The sequence below is a fragment of the Budorcas taxicolor genome, chromosome X, assembly GCF_023091745.1.
Source record: "Budorcas taxicolor isolate Tak-1 chromosome X, Takin1.1, whole genome shotgun sequence".
NCBI classification, from domain to species: Eukaryota; Metazoa; Chordata; class Mammalia; order Artiodactyla; family Bovidae; genus Budorcas; species Budorcas taxicolor.
This window is the reverse complement of record NC_068935.1, coordinates 46649292-46671739: the sequence shown is the minus strand read 5'-3', so window position 1 is coordinate 46671739 and position 22448 is coordinate 46649292. Positions and strand designations below refer to the sequence as shown.

At 39.6% G+C, this 22448-nt stretch overlaps 1 protein-coding gene and 1 non-coding gene across 4 annotated transcripts in view; one reads left to right on the top strand and one right to left on the bottom strand.

Moving 5' to 3' along the window:
- FGF13 (fibroblast growth factor 13) overlaps nt 1-22448 on the top strand; it is a 575233-nt gene that overhangs the window by 195921 nt on the left and 356864 nt on the right. The window lies entirely within an intron of this gene.
- On the bottom strand, nt 14778-14850 carry TRNAE-UUC (transfer RNA glutamic acid (anticodon UUC)). The gene has a single exon. It is a non-coding gene; the product is annotated as a tRNA-Glu (tRNA).

The following is a 22448-nucleotide window of genomic DNA, read 5'->3' as shown; positions in this document are numbered from 1 at the left end:
CCAAACGTTAGCTATTACAAGAAAGAGCCACAGAGTTAAGGATGCCTGGTTTCAAATGTCCATTCCAAGCTTACTAGTTGGTTCATTTATTTCAGCAAATTATTTACTTTCACCGAGGATTGGCTTCCTTTTCTGCAAAATGGAATTTAATATCTACTTATCCACATTATTGTTCTATGGATTAAGTGAGATAAAAATTTCAACAACAGTATGTAGAACATATTCTTCTGTTCTTCTGACTTCGTTCACTAATGGATATTTTGCAACATCTTGTGCTCAGCCCTGGGGGTGGAGAGAAAGATAGACATCCCGTGCTCTCCTGGAGAATAATTATTTAATTAAATAAGCACAAATGGTGAAAATGTTATGAAGGAAACAAACAGTGCCATTATATTGACTAATAGTTGCTTACTTTTAAATGGGTCAAGGACAACTTCTTTTAAGAGACGACATCTAAACTGAAACCTGTGTGGAGATCTCAATGCTGAGAAGGAACTACAAATGGAAAAGCATTCTGGCCAGAGGGAACAGCATGTAGAACGGTGTGGGAAGAGGTTGGCCTGTTCATAACAACTAAAAGAAGCCCAGTGTCCTGAATATTTTGAAAGAATATACCTATACTGTATTTAGAACAGTGATCAAGGGCTGTAAACATCATCAAATATTCTAGAAAGGTCAAGGGAGTAAGGGCAGGCAAGAAGGTTTATAGAAGGTGATCCTGGTAAGCTTTCTGTAGACGTCATTTTAGTATTTTTATCAGTTAAATTTCTTGCAGGGAACAAGTGGTACATCCAAGGGAGTAATTAGAAGATAATTTAATAACAGGACTATTTATTAATATGAAACTGTGGTCAGGGCATCAACCCTCATCTAAACCCATGATTGTTTGCAAGGCAGTGGTTTCAAGCTGAACCTCCGGAGACCAAAGGTTTGTGGGTTTAAAAAATTTTTTTTACGGGAGGTGATGGGTTTTCTTCAACCAGAGAAGTTCTGCCTTTATCTATTTTGTAAATATTTAACTTCTGAGTCAGATTTTATACACACACACACACACACACACACACACACACACTCAATCCTGGGACAAAAAAAAATCTTTGAAAATACTGGTGGACAATATTTTCTACCAGTAAAATACTGCACAGTAGAGTTCTCCATGGGTGGGCCAGAGCCTCGTGCTGAAGTACCTTCAGCCACAGTACAAGCTAAGAAGAAGCAGAGACTCTGGGGTGATCAAGCAGCATGGAACTCAGACAAAGGGAGGAAGAACAGACTTTTGGGAGACCCTTGAGGCCTGGCCTTCCAGATTCCAAGCAGAGGGTGGCCTTGAGAAGCAGCAGAATGACATGCATATGACAGCATCTGGAGTGGTATTTGATTTTTAAAGTGGATTATAAGAATTGGAGCTCCATCACCCAGGAGGCTTAATCATATTTGTGAAGCCAAGGTGTTTCTGTTGCATTGGTAAAGGTCAAAATCAATACAGTTCTCAAATCTTCCCCTATTTTGCAGGTCTGGTGTGCTGTTATTCCGCAGATCACTAGTGAATTTCTCTGTGATCCTTAAGTATTTGCTTGACATAAAAATGACTTTTAAGGTTTACTCACCAGTCCCTTGGCAAACGAAGGACATTTCATATCTCTAGTACTTTAATTATATCATCTGGAATTATTGCACATTGAGCTGTTGCTTTGCCTGGCTGCTGAGAAATATTCCTGAGTTTCTGAAGGGCTTCTTTTTGGTGGGTAATGGGTGAATAAACTAATTTTTCTGTCTGCTGCTCCAGAAATGCTCTTCCTGAATGAAGTGAGTACATCAGAGAATGGTGTCCATGAAATAAACCTCAAGCCTCCTAAACAAACCTTTTTTTAAAAAAAAATTATTTATTTTTGTGTTGTGACTTCATTGCTGTGCACTCTTTTCTCTAGTTGTGGCGAGTGGTGACTACTCTCTAGTTGCAGTGCGCAGGTTTCTCATTGTGGTGGCTTCTCTTGTTGCGGAGCACAGGCTGTGGGCTGTGCGGGCTTCAGTAGTTTTGGCTCGAAGAAGGCTCAGTAGTTGGGGCTCCTGGGCTCTAGAGCACAGGCTCAGTAGTTGTGGCACACCAGCTTAGTTACCCCGTGGCATGTGGGATCTTCCCAGACTAGAGATCGAATCTATATCGCCCATGTTGGCAGGTGGATTCTTTATCACTGAGCCACTAAGGAAGCACAACTTATCTTCTTTGAATCATACTTCAGCATTAGGCTCTGGATTGCCCATGGAGGGTTCTACTGGAACTCGTCAGAAGCCTGTCATCATGTTGATGGGAGGGATTGGTATTGAAGGCACTGTCTGCAGTTTCCCATTCTCTACCCTTTAGAAGAACCCATCCAAGGGAAGATGTTCTCTGTCCTCACTACCAGGAAAGGCTGTGTTTCTCATGAGCAACTAACGTGTTTTCTAACTTATGAGTATTTGGAATTTTGTTATTTGAATGGTCAGATCCACTGAATAATACAACCATACCTGCATATTAGAAATATTCATGCCTGGTGAGGCATATCCACTCTCAGGCAAGGATAATTTTTCAAAAGCCCCCTTCCCTCCTAGTGATTCCTATGAGCAGCCAAGATTGAGGATCACAATTAAAAATAATTGCTTCTCTGCTTTTGGCAACTGGAAAACTCAAGATACAGTTTGGGACATTTTCTGTCAGCTCTATAGGACTTCCTGTCTAGACTTGACGTTAGTGATGTATTGATTTACCCTTCCTCCTAACTTCTTTACCTATTTTAAAAATTAATTTATTTATTTTAATTGGAGGCTAATTACTTTACAATATTGTAGTGGTTTTTGCCATACATTGACATGAATCAGCCATGGGTGTACATGTGTTCCCCATCCTGAACCCCCCTCCCACCTCCCTCCCCATCTCATCCCTCTGGGTCATCCCAGTGCACCAGTCCTGAGCACTCTGTCTCATGCAAGGAACCTGGACTGGTGATCTATTTCACATATGACAATATGCATGTTTCAAGTCATCTCACCCTCACCTTCTCCCATAGAGTCCAAAAGTCTTCTTTATATCTGTGTCTCTTTTTGCTGTCTCACATATAGGGTCATCGTTACCATCTTTCTAAATTCCATATATATGCGTTAGTATACTGTAATGCTGATTTTATTTCTGACTTACTTCACTCTGTATGATAGCCTCCAGTTTCATCCACCTCATTAGAATTGATTCAAATGCATTCTTTTTAATAGCTGAGTAATATTCCATTGTGTATACATAGCACAGCTTTCTTATCCAGTTGTCTGCCGAAGGACATCTAGGTTGCTTCCATGTCCTAGCTATTGTAAACAGTGCTGTGGTGAACATTGGGGTACACATGTCTCTTTCTTTACCTATTTTTATAGATCACATTGCCATTATGTTTTGTGGGGGGCTGTTTTGAGTGAACTTCGAAATGAGGCAGAAGATGTATTGGTAGGTGAAGAGATGATGGAAAGACAGGTGCCATACTGTGTTTATAATGGGTCTGTTCACTGCTGTGGGATATTTTCACACATTAGACACCACAAATGCCACTGCACTTGCCATTCTTCGTGCAGATATAACAGAATACATGGTCCTTAGTAATATTATTATAAATCATGCCCATACATCTTTTACTTTTTAACTGAAAAGAGGAACATCAGCAATCTTTTAAAACATTGAAACAAATAAATTTAAGACATATTTTTAATTCCATCTGCTACACATGCACAATATGACAAAAATATTTATTTTTTTCAGAAACCCAATCTCTCCTCAGAGGGCTTTTCTTTAAGCAGAGTAAATATAGGGAGTAGAAAAATCAACAAAACAAATATTTATGAAGAATAAGTCCAGTCTTCAATGGCACTTGAAATTCCACAATTGCCACCCATGCATTATGGCGAGTAATTCAGTGTACTCCAGAAACCATGACCTACAAGGCCTTCTAAGAATGGGCCCCTGTTTACCTCTTTAGCTCTCAAACCATTAACCCACCCTTCCAACTTTAGTCATAATGTACTTCTTTCAGTTTCTAGAACATTCTCCTGCCTCTGATCCTTCACACTTTCTATTCCATCTGTCAGGATCATATTCTCTTCCTCCTTCCCCCATTCACCTAGCTAACTCCCTTTCATTCTTTGCATGTTTCAACTTAGATGTTTCTTCTTATTAGAAATTCTCCCTGAGGTCCAGACCTGTTTCCTGTTGTAATTAATTTTTCTGTTGGACAATTTCTCCCCCTGAAGGGTGATCACAGCATTAACTTCCTTCTCCCATTCTAGAATATAGGCTCCAGGACACTGTCTGTCACTGCATTTCTAGCACTTAGCACAGTGGCTAGCATAGAGTAAGTACTCAGTACGTGGAATTTGCTATGGTGATTATAAAGTGTGTATTTCCATATTTGAAAGGCACTTGGTAAATGTTGATGGTGCTTCTAGGAGTCTTGTTTGGAGCGAGACAGCCATGATCATTCAGGGAGAGAAGACGATGCTCATGCAGTGTGTGGACTCTATAGCTGAACATTCCTGGCTCCTGCTCTGTAGACAGTTGTGAGGGGTAATAAGACTTCTAGCAAGGGAGAGAAATCAGCTCTCCTGAAACTAATTTTCACTTTTAGTTAGCACTTGCTCTATGCAAGGAAAGGTCATATCAGTTGGGAGCTTAACTGTTTCCAAGATGACTGCCTATTTCAGCAACTCGAAAGGGGCTTCTGGAGCTTTGCCTGCAGTCATTTTGTCCTGAAGTGGAGCATGCCTGAAATATGACAGTTGAGGGTAGAAGCACAGGAGTGGGTGACATGAAATGCCTTGTGCATTTATATTGCCTTTTTTTTTTTTTTTTGACTGCACCTCATGGCATATGAAATCTTTGTTTCCCCACCAGGGATCGAACCCACACCCTCTGTAGTGGAAGCATGGAGTCTTAACCCCTGGCCTGCCAGGAAGTTTCCTACCTGGATTTTTTTTTTTTTTTGTCAATAAGATTTTATCTATTCCCCTATGAGAAAGCAGGTGTGTGTATTGGAAAGTGCTTTGAACTTGGAACCAAAATTTCTCGCCTTTCTATTTCCTAACATGGTTACTTTGGACAAGTTGGTTGATCACTCTTACCCTTGATTTCCTCGCCCCTAAAATGGGACCTCACGAGGTAATGTAAGCCTCATGATCTCCGGATAAAATCACCTAGAAGGCAATTACTAAAGGCTTGTTAAATCCAAGTGTCCAAGAAAGATATGCCCCCATTGGGATGAATAAGTTTGAATATTCTGGCTTTTCTTTCTCAAAGTTTGTGCATGAATTTAAGCATTTTTATTGTTACTATTAATATTTATTTACACAGTACCCTGCCTCAAAAAAGATACAGAAAAAGGAGTATCATGTAACTTACGTTTCCAAATAAAATTGATTTGTTTAATAAAGCAGTAGCTGTCAGAAACTCCAATTTTGCTCTGCTTTGATGTAATCCATATGCAAACTGGAAGTTTTCCTACAGAGCTGAGGGGAAAACGGAGACCCACAAATCTCTCCAAATTAGCCCTTGAATATCAACCACATTTCTTTTAGAGCGTAATCAGATACTCTGACTCTGTCCTTCTAATTATTTCACCAGGCGGGGAGAGGAGAGCTGACAAATAAGGCCGATTCTTCCTTGGCACCACAAAATTCAAAAAAAGAACAAAAAGTCCATTGAAGTTCTCCTCTGTTCCTTTGAAATGTGTGCAATCTGCCTCCTGAGACTGCAAGGTTATTGGGTGGAGGCAGGAAGGTGGCAGAGAAATGAGTAAAGAAACATCCATCCACCCCGTTGTCATGACTCCTCCATCATTCAGACCCCAGCAGAGTAGGCAGCAGTGAGCCGCAAAGTGCAGACAGAAGCTCCCACCTGCTGCCGCCCATGTATCCAAACTCCTTAGGCTCCTCGCTAGCTTGGCTGGTGCCTGCCTTCCTACCTGTGCTTCCTGGCGACCAAGCCACGTCCTCCTTTGTGGCTCTGAGGGTTCTTCTCTTTCCTTCTTGGACGGTCTTTTATGCATTAACTGGCAGTTCCTAACAACTTCTGGTGTCACCTATCTAGTAAAACACATAAGAAGCTCATTTGGTAGTTAGATACAACCCAGAGACCTAGGGTTACAGGGAAGTGTAGAAAGAAGTGGGCTCTCAGAGACCACATTCAGGACTACGCATGCATGCATGCTAAGTTGCTTTAGTTGTGTCCAACTCTTTGCGAGTTGAACCATAGACCTCCAGGCTCCTCCGTCCATGGGATTCTCCAGGCAAGAATGCTGTAGTGAGTTGCCATTTCCTCTTCCAGGGGATCTTCCCAACCCAGAAATCGAACCCGCATCTCTTATGTCTCCTGAATTGGCAGGCGGGTTCTTTACCACTAGCACCACCTGAGAAGCCAGTTCAAAGCTATACTTGGTTTCAAATTCTGCTTCCAAGACCCTTGAGGTAAACTCTGGAGAAGTATCGAAGGCTGTAGAGGGAGGAAGTTGGTGGGAGATGGGTGGGACAAAGACAGTGAACGGATAAGACTGTGGGGAACCTATCATTGCTCTGACCAGAGAATGGTCAGAGAAAATGAAATGAAAGGTTTCTTTGTTTGTTTGTTTAATCTCTGTCCTGTGTTTGACATTAACATGGTATTTCATTTAAAGAAATGAATGGGCAAAATAATTTGTGGGGAAAGCATTGGCTCAGCCCTGTAGGGACCTGTTGATCATGGATGGTATCATTTTGTACCTGCTCTGCTTGCACAGATGCATTTTGTATCTCTCCAAGTGGAATGTGAGCTTGTGAAGACCAGGGTCCCTATTTGCTGTTTTAATGATTAGACAGCTCATTAGCTCCCACTGGACACAGCTCTGCTTTCTTTATAGATTGGTTGCTCCTAAATTTTTTTCAGTCATCTTTTTTCGAGAATCTGATCAAAGATGTAGATCCGCTGCCATGAAAACTGGTTGTAAACAGGACAATTTACATATCGTTCCAAGGAATTATGGTGCTGCTAAAACCTAGCCATGCCTTCTGAGACTAAGAATTCCTGCAGGAAAGACTTCTCTTGATGGACCACACAAACTGTTGGGGTAAATGTACACTAAGGAAGCATGGCTCTGTCCCCCTGATCATTAGAAATGCCCCATATTGGAAAGAGCCATTTCCGGAGAGAATGGTTGCTTCATTATTTCACAAGTAGAGATGCTGGCTGGCCAGAGGGGTGGAGTGGCATAGTGAAAGAAAGCATCAGATTTGGCATCAGGCAGATTTGGCTTTAGAGCCTTTTGTTGCCAATTCCTATGTATTTCCTTGGGCAAATCAGTCAATTGATCTGAGCCTCAGTTTACTTATCTATAAAATAGGAATAATGCTACTGCCTACTTTATAATGACCTCATGGGGTTGTAGTGAGCAGTTGTGAGAAATAATGCATGCAGATTATTTTTCATGGTATAGAGTAGTTGGTCAGAAGGTCAGCTCCCTAAAACTTACTGGGGAAAGCACACCTGCCCTGTGTGTTGGGTTGAGTGTTCTGTCAGGTCCCTTGTGATTTTGGTTTATCTTTTCCACTATTTTTGTTGAATAATCCAGTAACTGTTATCTTCTTGCTTTGGATTTACCCTCAAGCAGGCTTTGTGACTAGAATCTTGAGCAAGGATTGCTTTTCTCCTCAAAGGTCAGCAGCTTTACAAAATGTCTTTAAACTACCTTCAGCTTCTTTGAAGAGATTTTTACATCTTTATTATAAAGTGGCTCTGTGTATCCCTTAGTGAGGTGACGAGGCTTTAACCAAAACTTCTGACACATACTCTGTAGCTAGATGATCTCGAGAAACACACATTTATGAGGAGATAGTGAAAGCTTTGAGTTTGTGATCTAGTTTGGCTTTAAGACCTTTAAAGAAGTCAGCCGAGCACTGTTCCAAAAACTTGCTCTTCCAAATGGATACTTTTTGACATGCTTCTATCAGCTGGTTTCCAAAGATGGCATCCAAATGAACAATACTTCCGTGTACATAGGCCTTCTGTTTGAGCCAGGGCTGGCCTTTGCCCATTAGAATGTGGTGGGAGTGACACTGATGACCCTGTAGACTATATCATAAGAAGCTTTGGAGCAACATTGGTCTGAATCTCTTGGAATGCTCATCCTGCTAGAAGCCACATTCCAGGTAAGAAATCCATCTGAACTAGTTCTTCATGCTAGAGAGAGCTTAGATGTTCAGAGTCCACATGAAGAGAGAAATGTTTGACCAGCCACCAGTTGCTCCAACCATCCCAGCTGAGGGTGTGTGACCTGTTAGTGAAAAAGCCTTCTTGGACATCCAGCCCAGGTGAAACTTTGCAGGACATCAACCTCCATCTGACTGTAGCTGCCAGAGAGACCCCAAGTAAGAACTGTTCACTTAGCCAAATCAATCTACAGAACTATGAGATTAATAAATTGTTTGGAGACAGTAGTTTGTGTTTTTATTTTTTAACTTTTATTGGAGTATAGTTGCTTTATAATGTTGGGTTAGTTTCTGCTGCACAGCAAAGTGAATCAATTATAGGTGTATATATATCCCCCCTTTTTTTGATTTCCTTCCCATTTAGGTTCTACAGAGCATTCAATAGAGTTCCCTGAACTCTACAGTAGGTTCTCATTAGTTATCTATTCTATACACAGTAGTGTATATATGTCAATCTCAAATTCCCAAATCATCCTACCCCCTCCCCTGCTTGGTAACCATAAGCTTTTTCTCTACATTTGTAACTCTTTTTTTTTTTTTTTTTTTTGGACAATAAGTTCATTTGTACCATTTTTCTAGATTCCACATATTAGCAATGTTATACAGTATTTGTTTTTCTCTTTCTGACTTACTTCACTCTGTATGACAGTCTCTAGGTCCATCCTCATCTCTGCAAACGGCATTATTTCATTACTATTGATGTCTAAGTAATACTCCATTGTATATATGTACCACATCTTCATTCATTCTTCTATTGATGGACATTTACATTGAATATGTGCAGCTGCCAGCAGAGTATCTAATCAGATTGTCTAGTAGTGGGAGAATCCAGTACCATTATTGCAGGACCTGTGGCTTTCTAGTAAGAGGGTCTATGTTGGTTGCTGTTGACTCAAGTTGATGAGCCTTAACCCTCATCTAGAAAGTCACTTGTCATTGGGTTAAGACCACTGGGGCAAGAATACAATTTATATCTCTCCCTTGGTGTTCAAATTCATCCCTTCTTTCTTATTTGTAAGACAAGTTCTATAGAGGATTTTGTGCGATTGTTTCCCCAATTTCTTGCCAGGATGATCTTATGCACTCTTCAAAACTAGAGTTGGCAGAGTAGAGCCCGCAGGGATACCACTAACTATTTTTGTAAGTAAAGTTGTATCGAAACTTGCCCATTTATTTATATATAGTCTTTCACTGGTTTTTCACTAGGATGGAAGAGTTGAATAGTTGTGACAGATGGTATGGTGTGCAAAGCCAGAAATATTTACTATCTGACCTTTACAAAAAAAGTTTCCATAACCCTTTGCCAATCCTTTGTCAACCCTTGTCTAATTGAGCTAATTGGTTGATGGTATTTAAGATTATGGGCTGCCATCTATGGGGTCGCACAGAGTCGGACACGACTGAAGCGACTTAGCAGCAGCAGCAGTATTATATGTAGACTGAATCTGACAACCTGACTTCATGGTGATTTCCTTCTAATATAATCTTTTCTATGGACCACTAAGCAGGTAAATTCAGCCTCAGCTAATGTGTATTACCCTATGAGGTGTATATTTTGTCTCCAGTTTACAGATCAGGAAATTGCTGATTTGGAAAGAAAGGATAATTTAATTAAAGTCATATAACTGCTAACACTACAAACAAAGCTAGTGGAGGTGATGGAATTCCAGCTGAGCTATTTCAAATCCTGAAAGATGATGCTGTGAAAGTGCTGCACTCAATATGTCAGCAAATTTGGAAAACTCAGCAGTGGCCACAGGACTGGAAAATGTCAGTTTTCATTCCAATGCCTAAGAAAGGCAGTGGCAAAGAATGCTCGAACTACTGCACAATTGCACTCATCTCATATGCTAGTAAAGTAATGCTCAAAATTCTCCAAGGCAGGCTTCAACAGTACATGAACTGTGAACTTCCACATGTTCAAGCTGGTTTTACAAAAGGCAGAGGAACCAGAGATCAAATTGCCAACATCTGCTGGATCATTGAAACAGCAAGAAAGTTCCAGAAAAACATCTATTTCTGCTTTATTGATGATGCCAAAGCCATTGACTGTGTGAATCACAACAAACTGTGGAAAATTCTGAAAGAGATGGGATTGCCAGACCACCTGACCTGCCTCTTGAGAAATCTGTATGCAGTTCAGGAAACAACAGTTAGAACTGGACATGGAACAACAGACTGGTTCCAAATAGGAAAAAGAGTATGTCAAGGCTGGATATTGTCACCCTGCTTATTTAACTTCTATGCAGAGTACATCATGAGAAACGCTGGGCTGGATGAAGCACAAGCTGGAATCAAGATTGCCAGGAGAAATATCAATCACCTCAGATATGCAGATGACACCACCCTTATGACAGAATTTGAAGAACTAAAGAGCCTCTTGATGAAAGTGAAAGAGGATAATGAAAAAGTTGGCTTAAAGCTCAACATTCAGAAAACGAAGATCATGGCATCTGGTCCCATCACTTCATGGCAAATAGATGGGAAAACAGTGGCAGACTTATTTTTGGGGGCTCCAAATTCACTGCAGATGATCATTGCAGTCATGAAATTAAAAGACACTAACTCCTTGAAGGAAAGCTATGACCAACCTAGACAGCATATTAAAAAGCAGAGATATTACTTTGTCAACAAAGGTCCATCTAGTCAAATCTATGGCTTTTCCAGTAGTCATGTATGGATGTGTTGGGTGATAAAGAAAGCTGAGTGCTGAAGAATTGATGCTTTTGAACTGTGGTGTTGGAGAAGACTCTTGAGAATCCCTTGGACTAGAAGGAGATCAAACCAGTCCATCTTAAAGGAGATCAGTCCTGGGTGTTCATTCGAAGGACTGATGTTGAAGCTGAAACTCCAATGTTTTGGCCACCTGATGTGAAGTACTGACTCATTTGAAAAGACCCTGATGCTGGAAACAATTGAGGGCAGGAGAAGGGGATGACAGAGGATGAGCTGGCTGGATGGCATCACCGACTCAATGGACATGAGTTTGAGTAAACTCCAGGTGTTGGTGATGGACAGGGAGGCCTGGCATGCTGTGGTTCATGGGGTCACAAAGAGTCAGACACAACTGAGCAACTGAACTGAATTGAACTGCTAACATGATTGAACTAGGATATGAACCCAGTCCACAGGCTCCAATACTGGTTTTTTTCTTCTACACCAGTGCTTTCCAAATTTTTATGTGTGCGTGTGTGTGTGCATGCACATGTGTGCATGCTTATGTGTTTGGCAGCAGAACCTTCTTTTATGCAAAAAATGCCTTCTAATTGCCTTATGTATATAAAACAGGTTAAAACAGAACTTTGGTCAAAGTACTCCATGATCACACCCCTCCTCCTTGTGTAGCATACACACATACAAACATATACACACTTCAGTCTTAACCTAAACGTAGCATGGACGTTTTCAGGACCTGTAGCAAGAGATGGAATGGCATGAGATTTGGGCCATCATCATTCTATCTTTGTCTTTCTCATAGCACAGATGTCTGATTGCTCTTTTGCCTCAGTGTCAGGGATTCCCAAGGCATTCTGTAGAATTGCAAACAAAAAAATTTCAAGGATTGCTATATTTAGTTATATGACTGCTTTAACCACTGCCAGGCTTCCAATCTCTCTAGCCAATCAAAAGTAAATTGAGTACAATTATTTTTTTAAAAATCTTATTTTTATCTTGGTATATCCATATGATGGAGTTTTATATATAATATTAAAATTACATTTATAAAACTGTTGAATGATATGGAATCTATAGGATAATGCAGGTCAAAATAGCTCTGTATACATTGTGATCTTAGCTCTGCATGACGTCTTTGATTGGCAATATGTGTATGAACTCACTCACCCTAGTCAAATAACCTCTGAGTAGAGGGGTTCTCTATGATGGTTATTGTCTGCCTTTCGTCCATTCTTTCGAAAGCATGTAGAAACAAGTCAATTTGCCCCAAATAAATGTATCTGCATGTACTGTGTGATGACAGTTTCTGATGTTGTTTCAAAAACTGAAAAAGAAATAACTGGCCTGGAAGAATAGATTTCCATGTTGATTTCTGAGGTTTTCCTCTCTGTGTCCTGCATTGTCCTTTCACTTCTTGTCTGTCTGCATTCTTACGCCTCTTTATTTACAGTGACATTAAAGAAAGGGTACAAAAGGCCCTTGGCCTTTTGTTTAGCATGTTTAAAGATGTATCTCTCTTTATGGCTGTCAGTATTGAGTGAAAACTTGACTTGAAATAAACCTGTTCCTATTTTGAACAAAAGAAGCACAGATGTGAATTGGCATCCTGTGTTTTAAATGTCATCATCAGTGTGTTCCTTTGGATTGTAAACTGAATCCATGCAGCAACCACAAAGTGTGAGTGAAATTATATTTAGGCAGATAAAGAGCTTGAGACACTTACAAATGAGTCTTTAAGGACTCATGAAAGATAATATGTGTGACACACTATATTCCTTTGGACTGAAAGTTTCCTATATCACACTGTGTGTTTAGTATGTAGGGAAGTTTTTAAACATATTTTAAGGAAAATGTAAAAGAAAAAGTTGTATCCTATTACGGGGAAGTGCTATATATATGCCACTCTCGAATGAAGAAAGATCACTGTCTTGTAAAAATTTCTGTATTGGTTAGATTATAGTGTCAGTACATTTTATAAGGTCTAAGGAAACTTACATAAGAACAGATATTTTCCCAATACAATCAAATGCCACTTTGAATAAGGGGCATGGTAGAAGAGATGCAATGGATATGTGTAATGTGTGCTAAATTCGTGATTGCCTCGGGCACTGCTAAAGCCACACTGGGTAATTTCACTTGACAGCCAAAAAAGAGGAGCTAAAGAAATGTGGCAGTTTCACCTCCTGTGTCTATTCACAAACTCCCATGGTGACCTCATTAATCTGGGGGGAGGGGGGCAGAGTATTCAAAGACTGACTGCATAATGCCAGAATGACTGCTTGCAAAAATCAAATTCCAGTCCATCTGCCACTGGTTTTCTTGATGCTGGTGTTTGGCAGCTTTTGAAATGGGTGGGCTGAGGTATGCCGGGTCATAGCTGGGGGAGGAGAGTGTTGACAGCATACTGGTTGGAGCAGCAGCAAATGTGTTCCATGCCTGCCTTGCCTGCCATCCAGGGCAGCTCAGACTCCAGCTCTCCCAGCTTTCTGCTGCTACTGGTTCTCATCATGGTGCTGACAGGAATCATGGAGAGAAGACTGGAAGCCCACTGGGCCTCCCACCAGAGATGGTGCCCTGCCACGTCAGCACATGCATACTTGGTTACATAGGCTAGGGGATCATAATCCCTGGACTTGATCCGAGTACCCCAGACAATTTGTTGGACTGACTGATGCTTTACTTGCCTTTACTAACTTTGTGTTTTTGCAACCAACCAATTGTTTACTGCCCAAGGTCACCCACTGACTCTAGGTGTGGATTCAGCAAACATGTCTCATGCCACTTGCCATGTACTGGATACGGTTCTGGTCTCTCCTGCCCCTTTATCTCATTTAATCCTCATTACATTTTGAGGATAATGTTAGTATTCTCATTTTTAAATGGTTAAACCAGGACCTTTTGTGCTAATCCATGTTATGGTTCTCCTCACTTTAGGGGGAAATATACTAATGTTTTTATATGTAATATTATATCATGTAATGTGAGATAAAGATGATAAAGCCATCCTCTTTCAAAAGATATATCTCATCGCTAAAAATTTACATTTGGCGTTGACAGTTACAACAAGGACATACCACTGGTGAAGTGGTGTGAGGGCTGGGAAGTTGTGGTGGTGGGCATTGAAATCCAATGAGTCCCATCTAGTCTACACGTGTTGATGCTGGACCGTATTGGGTCCAGTCCTGAATCCCATGGCAGATATTACAAGGAGGCCATGAGTCGGATAGGTGCGGGCAGAACTAGAATGCATTGTCATGGACACCAAAGGAGGAGGAAGTGTTTCCACCATGGTCTTTCCGCCACCACTCCAAATTCCAAACCCTAATCCAGTATTACAACCTTGCACGAAAATGGAGCAAATGTTTCAACACTGTTATGTACAAGAGATCTAGAAAGAGAAAGCTTGCAAAGAGCCCGAGGATTTTACATTTGGAAGTTAGTGCTGACCTTCCCAAGGGCCCCTTCTATGAAGTGGGAAGAGCAAGATGCAGATGAATGAGGGATCAGTAGAAAATGAAGGAAAGGAATATCGTGAATAGTTTCGGACTTCTAGTGGTTTTGTTGGGTCAGGAAGGGGAGGAGGGACTAGTTTCTTGGGGACACATCCTAACAGAAGGGTACTTTTGAAAATTGTAAGCTATGAAAAGACTCCAACATAACTGGAGTATGAAAGGAAAAGGTCTACATGGAGAGGATGGTTTAAATATAGAATGAAACTTGAATGCCAGTGTCTGAGAGATGACAGGAGAGGGTATGGACCAAGGCCCAGGGGAAGGATTGCCCTTAAACTGGATGATGGTCCTTACAGTCTTCATGGTTTTTTTGGATGAGTCATGTGGCACATGAGGTTTTAGTTCCCTGCCTGGGGATCAAACCCAGGCCGTTGGCAATGAAAGCACCGAGTCCTAACCACTGAACCAGCAGGGAATTCCCGCCAGTTCTCATTTTTGAGGGAAAAAAAATGAGGAAGGATGTGATTTGTGACTGTTTATGTTGGAGCTGGAAAAAATGAAGAAAATTATATCCAAAAACCTCTGCTGTGTTAGTGAAGCAGGGGGCAAGCCAGAGATTGAGATTGGAAGGTAGCAGGAGCTTTTGAGCAAGGTAGTGAAGGCTTAACATGGTCGTTGGGGAAGACAGAGTATGGACTGAATAAAAGTATAAAGGGGGTGTGGCTGAAACTCCAGCAGAGGTTGGAGATCATGAGTTTGTAATGTTGCCAAACTGCCCAGTTTGCATGACTTTCTCTTGCTTAGTGAATCAGCAAGGGTAGATTGTAATATTGGGTTACGGTTTGGAATTTGGAGTGGTGGCAGAAGGACCATGAGGGAAAGAATCTGAGGGGGCTGGAGGGCAAGTAGCTTCAATTTTTAGCCATCAGATCCAGGCCAGGTAGGGATGGAAGTGAAGAGATAAGTCTGTGGCTGCAAAGGCAATGCAGATCTCTAAAGGATGATGTCAGGACACAGTAGTAGAGGAGGCAATAAACCATAAACTAAAATCATCTTGAATAGGTCATGAATGGGGGAAGTTATTAGGAGTCACAAAGAGGTAGATAGCTAAGAGGCAAGCATTTAAGAGACCAGAGGTTTTTATATGAGAATTCGAGAATAATGAGCATGGTGTTGGGTTAGTAAATAACAGGTTCAGATCTCCATTATTCCCACTTTGTGAAATATGAAGAGTAACCAGTCTTCACTAGAAAGTCTGCTGGGAAGGCAGTGTCATCAGAAGATAGTTAGGGTTCAATAAAAGTAGGAGCTGGAGGAGCATTCTGTCAAGGTTCAGCAAATAACCCAATTCCTCTTTTCATGGAATCAGAACACACAATGATGGACAAGGGCAGCAGTGGAAGCTTGAAGCAGAGAGAAGCACCACAGTGGGGTGAGAATGAGACTGAAAATGATGTATATGGGATGGAAGAGCCATTGAGATTGGCGCTGGCCTCAGGTTGGTGCCTGAAGCCAATGAGAAGCTTTATGGCACTTCTTTCAGCCCTTTGAGTTGTAGAGAAGTGAGTCATGAGTGAGAGGTCTTGGTGTCTAAAGTTTGAGGTTAGATAAGGACCCCAAATTTGAGAGCTTAGTACTTTGTCAATATGTCTTACCAGTCTAACAGTTTGCTTCAATACAGATTCATCTTTGACGAGTGATATCTTAAGGACACTATTCATTCCTTAATACTCTTATCTTCTGCTTTCTTTTAATACATTTTGTTCATTTGTTTGTGCCCCTGCCTTATTTCAGGGAGGCTGTAAGGCAGGTAATTCAGTATTGTTGGTTTCCTTGTGAGAAGCATCAATGAAGTTGACTGGGAATGTATCTTTAGTTAATTTGGGAAAGCTTTTGAGGGGGTCAGTCTGCCCTTTTCCCATCTAATTTTTGGATATTCTGTGACCTGAAAATATCCCCATAAGCATAAGAAGTGAATGTAATATTCAAATTATTAACTTTGCAATAGTGCTTATAAAATGGCTTCCAGAGAAATTTCTGGTTCAAAAGATGTTGGGGGCAGTAAGTGTGAATTTCACTGAGTACTGCTTTTGTACTTCTTAGTGGTATGCATGTATGATGGTTATCTGTGGGTTCACTGATATCATCATGGACAGAAGAGCCAGCCCATCAGGGAAGACAAGATGTTTTTTCTTCGTGATACTAAGCCCAACATGTTTAAAACCAGTAGAAACATTTAGAAACTCTTCAGAAGTCTTATAGAACTACCTCACTGGGATAGATGCAGGTAAAAGATTAAGTTCTTTTCTTGATTATGAAAGTAGCACATATTCATTGTAAAAAAATATTAAAAACAAGGAATATTGTAAAACAAAGAAAAAAATCTTGTATAACTCACCAGCTAGAGATATCCATTGTTAACATTTTCATACATATTATTCAGTCATTTTTATTTCTGTATCGTTTTTAGTAAAAATCAGATCATTGTTACATATTTTACATTGTTTTTCCTTTTTTGTCTTATGATCATGATCAGATGTCATGGAAACTCTTTGACAAAATGGCATTCAATGTAGTATTCCATTGGTTTACTGTATTTATTTAACTTGTTGCATCATGCTATTTACCTGGATTTTGTTTGTCTATTTGTAGTTATAAATCATGTAGGTATGAACATCCAAGGGAAGAAATAATTCTTGCACACATTCATGATTACTTAAATACATTCTTAGAAATATAATGACTAGATTAAAGTGAATCCCTCCTCCCTCCTTCCTTCTTCTGTCTCCCTCCTGCTATCTTCTTTCTTTTTCTTCCTGTTGGCCTTCCTTTCATCCTTTTTTTTAATGTTACAGTTTGCACTTGAGAACTAATTTATCCTTGTGATTTTGGGGTGGTGGATTTGTTATCAGATATATGTTACTGATTTAGACCAGAGGTTAACAAATTCTTTCCAATGGGTCAAATCCAGCTTGCTTCCTGTTTTTATATGACTTAAAGATGCTCCTTGATTAGGGAGAATGATTCCCATAATCTAAGAATACTTCTATTTTTTAATTATTTTTTTCACCCCCCCTCCCACCTCCCTCCCCATACCATCTCTCTGGGTCATCCCAGCACACCAGCCCCAAGCATCGTGTATCCTTCATTGAACCTAGACTGGCAATTCATTTCTTACATGATATTATACATGTTTCAATGCCATTCTCCAAGAATGATGTCCTGTGATATATGAAAATTATATGAAATTCAGATTTCATTGTCCATTAAGAAAGTTTGGAGTATAGCCAACGTCTGTTTGTTTATACATTGCATGTGGCTCCTTTCATGCATATACTATGGATGAGTTGGGTGGTTGCAACTAAGACTATATGACCCCCCATGCTTGAAATATTTATGATCAGGTCTTTTGTATGGAAAGGTCCATGATCCCTGATTCAGGTCAGAGAATTTTATAAAGCAGTTATAGGTAATCAACCAATCCTTTATTTTAACTCCAGAATAATTTGTTTATATGCTCCATTTATATTGTAAATCTGTGCCCCTGTTTCTTCATTTGTAGAATCAGGATAATAATAATGACAATCTCATGCAGGTTTTGTAGAGAATGATTTAATACATTTGAAATGCTTGGAATAATGCCTGACTTAGAACTGTTAGGCACTGTCACTGGAGAGCTTGCAGAGTGTTCCATTGGAGGGTGTGCCATTTATTTCCAAGGAAAGAAGTCCAAGATTGCTTTTGGTGAATTTCATGTCTGTTCCACACTTTTGTGCCTTTTAAGATCATTGCTTATGCTCCCTCATGTGGCTGGGGTGGGAATTGTTCTCCCTGAGCAAGCATCTTTGGGTTGCTGGCGTTGGCAGAGATAATTTAGGTGGTTGAATGGGGTTGGATATGTTTCACTACTGCTAGAAAGTCACCATTGGCAGTGTGGGAATTACAAATGTGCATACAATCAGTGATTTATAGAAAATGAGGACAGTGAATGAAATGATAAGAACTGATTTGGATAAAGAGTATATCAAGAAAGAGAAGAGGTGCTACACAGTGGAGGCAGACAAAAGGGGGATTATTGGAATGTGCTGAGTTTAAACTTTAGCTTGGTTTAGGACAATCATTTTTAAAATGGTTGTGTATTGTGAGCATCAAAAAAGAATGCAGCAAAAAATATATGGAAACTAGACCAAGTGGGCTTTCCTGGTGGTGCTAGTGGTAAAGAATCCGCCTGCAATGCAGGAGACTTAAGAGACACAGGTTAGATCCCCTGGAGAAGGAAATGGTAACCAACTCCAGTATTATCACCTGTAAAATCCCATGGACAGAGGAGCCTGGTGAGCTACAGTCTGTGGAGTCACAAAGAGTTGGACACAATTGAAGAGACAGCATGAGACTTTATAAGTACATTGTGGTGAGAAATGACTTCAGAACCCAGGGTTGCCATTTAACCAAAGTTTGGTTATTATCCTTTTTATATAACTTGTTAGGTCCATTCTGCCTTCTTTCCATATCTATCTATCTATCTATCTTTTTTTTTTTTTAACTTCTCTCCCATCTTAGAGTCTTTCCTACTCAGACTAATTCATTGATCTTGCTTCCCATTCCTCCTCTTGCTCCAGTCTCATCCTTGCATTGGAAATCTTTCGCTTTCTCCATCAATTATCTCCACTATGTCTCTTCATCTTCAGACGTTCCATGTGATATTTTCTACAGAACCTTTATCACAGGGTCTTCTTTGGTATTTGGAGGAATACAGGTAGGAATTCTAACATGGGTGAAAGAGACCACTCACTGCTGTCTGCTAACACAATCAATTTTCAATTATCCAGATCAATGAAATACAAAGTTAATATGGTGACTATTTTTTAAAGTATTCACCTTTTAAGTACATATCATGCTTACTCTGTACAACATATTTTAAATACTGTTAAATTTTTTTGGATCTGTGAATTATTTAAATTGCTATTTCAATTTCCAAACACACAAGTCTCTCTCCCTCTCTCTTCCTTTTTTTTTTTTTTTACCTTTTTTTTTTTGTTGGATCTTGGGATTTTGAAAGGAGCTTGTTTTCTTTTTTAAACCATTTCTTTGGAATTTTCGAGAGTTGCTTTATAGCTAGTTTGTGATCAGATTTCCTTAATGTCCTACAGGTGCTTGAGAGGAATGTGTATTCTCTAATCATTGAGTGTAGGGCTGTATTCAGTTCAGTTAGATCAAGCTTGTTAATTATGTGGTTAAAATCTTCTATCACTGTATTAATTTTTTGCCTGATAGATCTGTCACTTTCTGAGAGATGTTTGTTAAAACTCTTCTGCTATAATTGTGGATTCAGTGACTTTTCCTTGTAAGTATGACATTTTTGTGTCACTTATTTTTACAGTTATATTGATATATTTGATGTATTTCATATGTAATGATTATATAATAAGCCTCTTTAATTCTAATACAATTAATAAAATAAAACCTTAAATAAGTTCTTAACTTTTAGAACAACTCTACTTTTTTATGAAATGGATGCCTAAATATTTACTTACTGAAGTACGTCTTAATTTTTTTTAACTTATGAAAATAATACCTGGTCGTTGTTGTTCAGTCCTTCAGTCGTGTCCGACTCTTTGTGACCCAATGGACTGCAGTATGCCAGGCTTCCCTGCCCTTCACTGTCTCCCAGAGTTTGCTTAGACTCATGTCCACTGAGTCAGTGATGCCTTCCAACCATCTTATCCTCTGTCGCCCCTTTTTCCTTCTGCCTCAGTCTTTCTCAGCATCAAGGTCTTTTCCAATGAGTTGGCTGTTCACATCAAGCAGCCAAAGTATTGGAGTTTTAGTTTCAGCATCAGTCCTTCCAATGAATATTCAGGAGTGACTTCCTTTAGGATTGACTGGTTGAGCTCCATACTGGTTATTGTGGGAATTACAATTAGTATTGATTTCTTTTATCTTTGTATCATTTAAACTACAATCCATCACCAAGTCATAATCACTGCCAACTTTTGAACATAGTTTTCCATTCATCTCTATGTATATTTTTTCTAGTTGAGATCTTATATAAAAGCATTATTATATCTTGATTTTTTAAAATTTCAGTTTACCATAAACATTTTCTCATATTATTATAAGCTTCTTTTAGATATCATATTGCTATATCCCTAACCACCAAGGGAATTAAAATGGATTCCAGGATACAATCAAACATACCTAAAATAGCAAAGAGAACAGAACCAAATTGTGAAGTACATAAATTAAAGAATATAATTTGAACATCAATCTTATTTATAACAGTTTAGGAATTTTGAATTATAGAATTTCATTGATGGTGGCATCAATTTTTCCCTTGAGGGAAAAATAGCAAAGGTGGTTGGTATGTATGTGCATGCATGCTCAGATGTGTCCGACTCTTTGCAACCCTATGAACTGTAGCCCACCAGGTTCCTCTGTCCATGGGATTCTCCAGGCAAGAACACTGGAGTGGGTTGCCATCTCCTCCAGGGGATCTGCCTGACCCACATATCATGTGTCTCCTGCATTGCAGGCAGATTCTTAACTCGCTAAGCCATTGAGGTGGAATTTAAGATTAACATTGCCCTCTTCCTCAATGCTAAGTTATCTCCATTTAATGAAGGTATTAGAGCGGGCATGAACCAGGACCCTAATACAGAATAGATGATGGAGGGTAAAGCAGGTTATCAGTAATGTAAATGAAGATCCATCAGTTTCACTCTGCAGAGAAGGGATGATTCATTAAAGAAGATGGGACCAAATTGGGGCACCTAGATTGTCAAGAGAGTTGTTACTCCCCTTGCCAAAGAGAGATGCTTATACCTGTGTTTTCGCCACACTGAAAAAAAGGAAGAAGAAAGGGAATTATTATGTCTCCATGAGTCATGCTGTCTCAACGACAAAACTCTCCTGAGGAAGGAAGTGAAAACCATTAAGCTGATTCTGCCCGTGAATTTGTAATTCTAAGTAAGTGTATACCATCAAGTTTTATCCTTCATACAAAGCTATGAGAAAATATTAAAAATTATATTGATATTATCTAGGAAGGAGCCAAGGCTTAAGGAAGCTAAGAGATTTCTTATGTCCATAATACGGGTAGATCTTACAGCATCTAGTTTGACAGTTTTTCCATTACTCTATATTGCTTCTCTAGGCTAAACAACATAGTTTTCAAGGATGGTAACAATGGTTGCTATTCCTTTTATTCCACAACTTTTGGACCCTTATGGTGATAGTTTTTCCTAGAAAAATTCTGTAGTACTAAATATCAGAAGGAAAAAACTCATGTGTCCCCAGGGAAGACCAACCTGATGGTTGTATAATAACTGACCTCTTCTTTTTTAGACTGAATTCCTGTGGAATTTTGCTTTTACAGATACACACCATATTTATCCAAGTATGGATCTCTTTTCACTGGGTTTGCCTGGAATATGCTCAGCTTTTTCTTCAGCTCAGGAAAGTGATCCTCAGCTTGTGGGATGTTAGTTCCCCGACCAGGGATTGAACCTGAGGCCTCAGCAGTGATAGCTTCGAATGCCAACCACTGGACCACCAGGGAATTCTCCAGAATGTTAATGTTTGGTTTTATTTTCTGTAGTATTAGTTTGGCTCTTTACTTAATGTGTCTCTCTTGACCTACCTTTCCCTCCACTGTTTACTCGTTTTAGCAAATGGAACCTTCATCCACCCTGTTGCTCAAGCTCTGCGTCTCTGAAATCCTGTAAGCCTTTCCTATCAAATTCCAAAGTATGTGTCGTGTGTCTATGTGTGTAGGTATAGCACATATATGTGTGTGTATATATTAAATATGTCATATATATACACACATATTATATATGATATATATGCTACATATATATAAATCCCTCTCTCATCTATCTTCTGGAATTAAATAAGTAGTTATTTAAGATTAAGTCACTTAAAAGAATGCTGAATTATTTACCACAGAGGCCAGCTTTGAATATTTGATGTGAGGGAAGTAAATGAATTATTTTGGAAAAGATATAAAATGTGACTGCCTGAAAAGAATTAGTGCATTTGCATCTTCCTTAAAAACACAGAAATGAACATTAA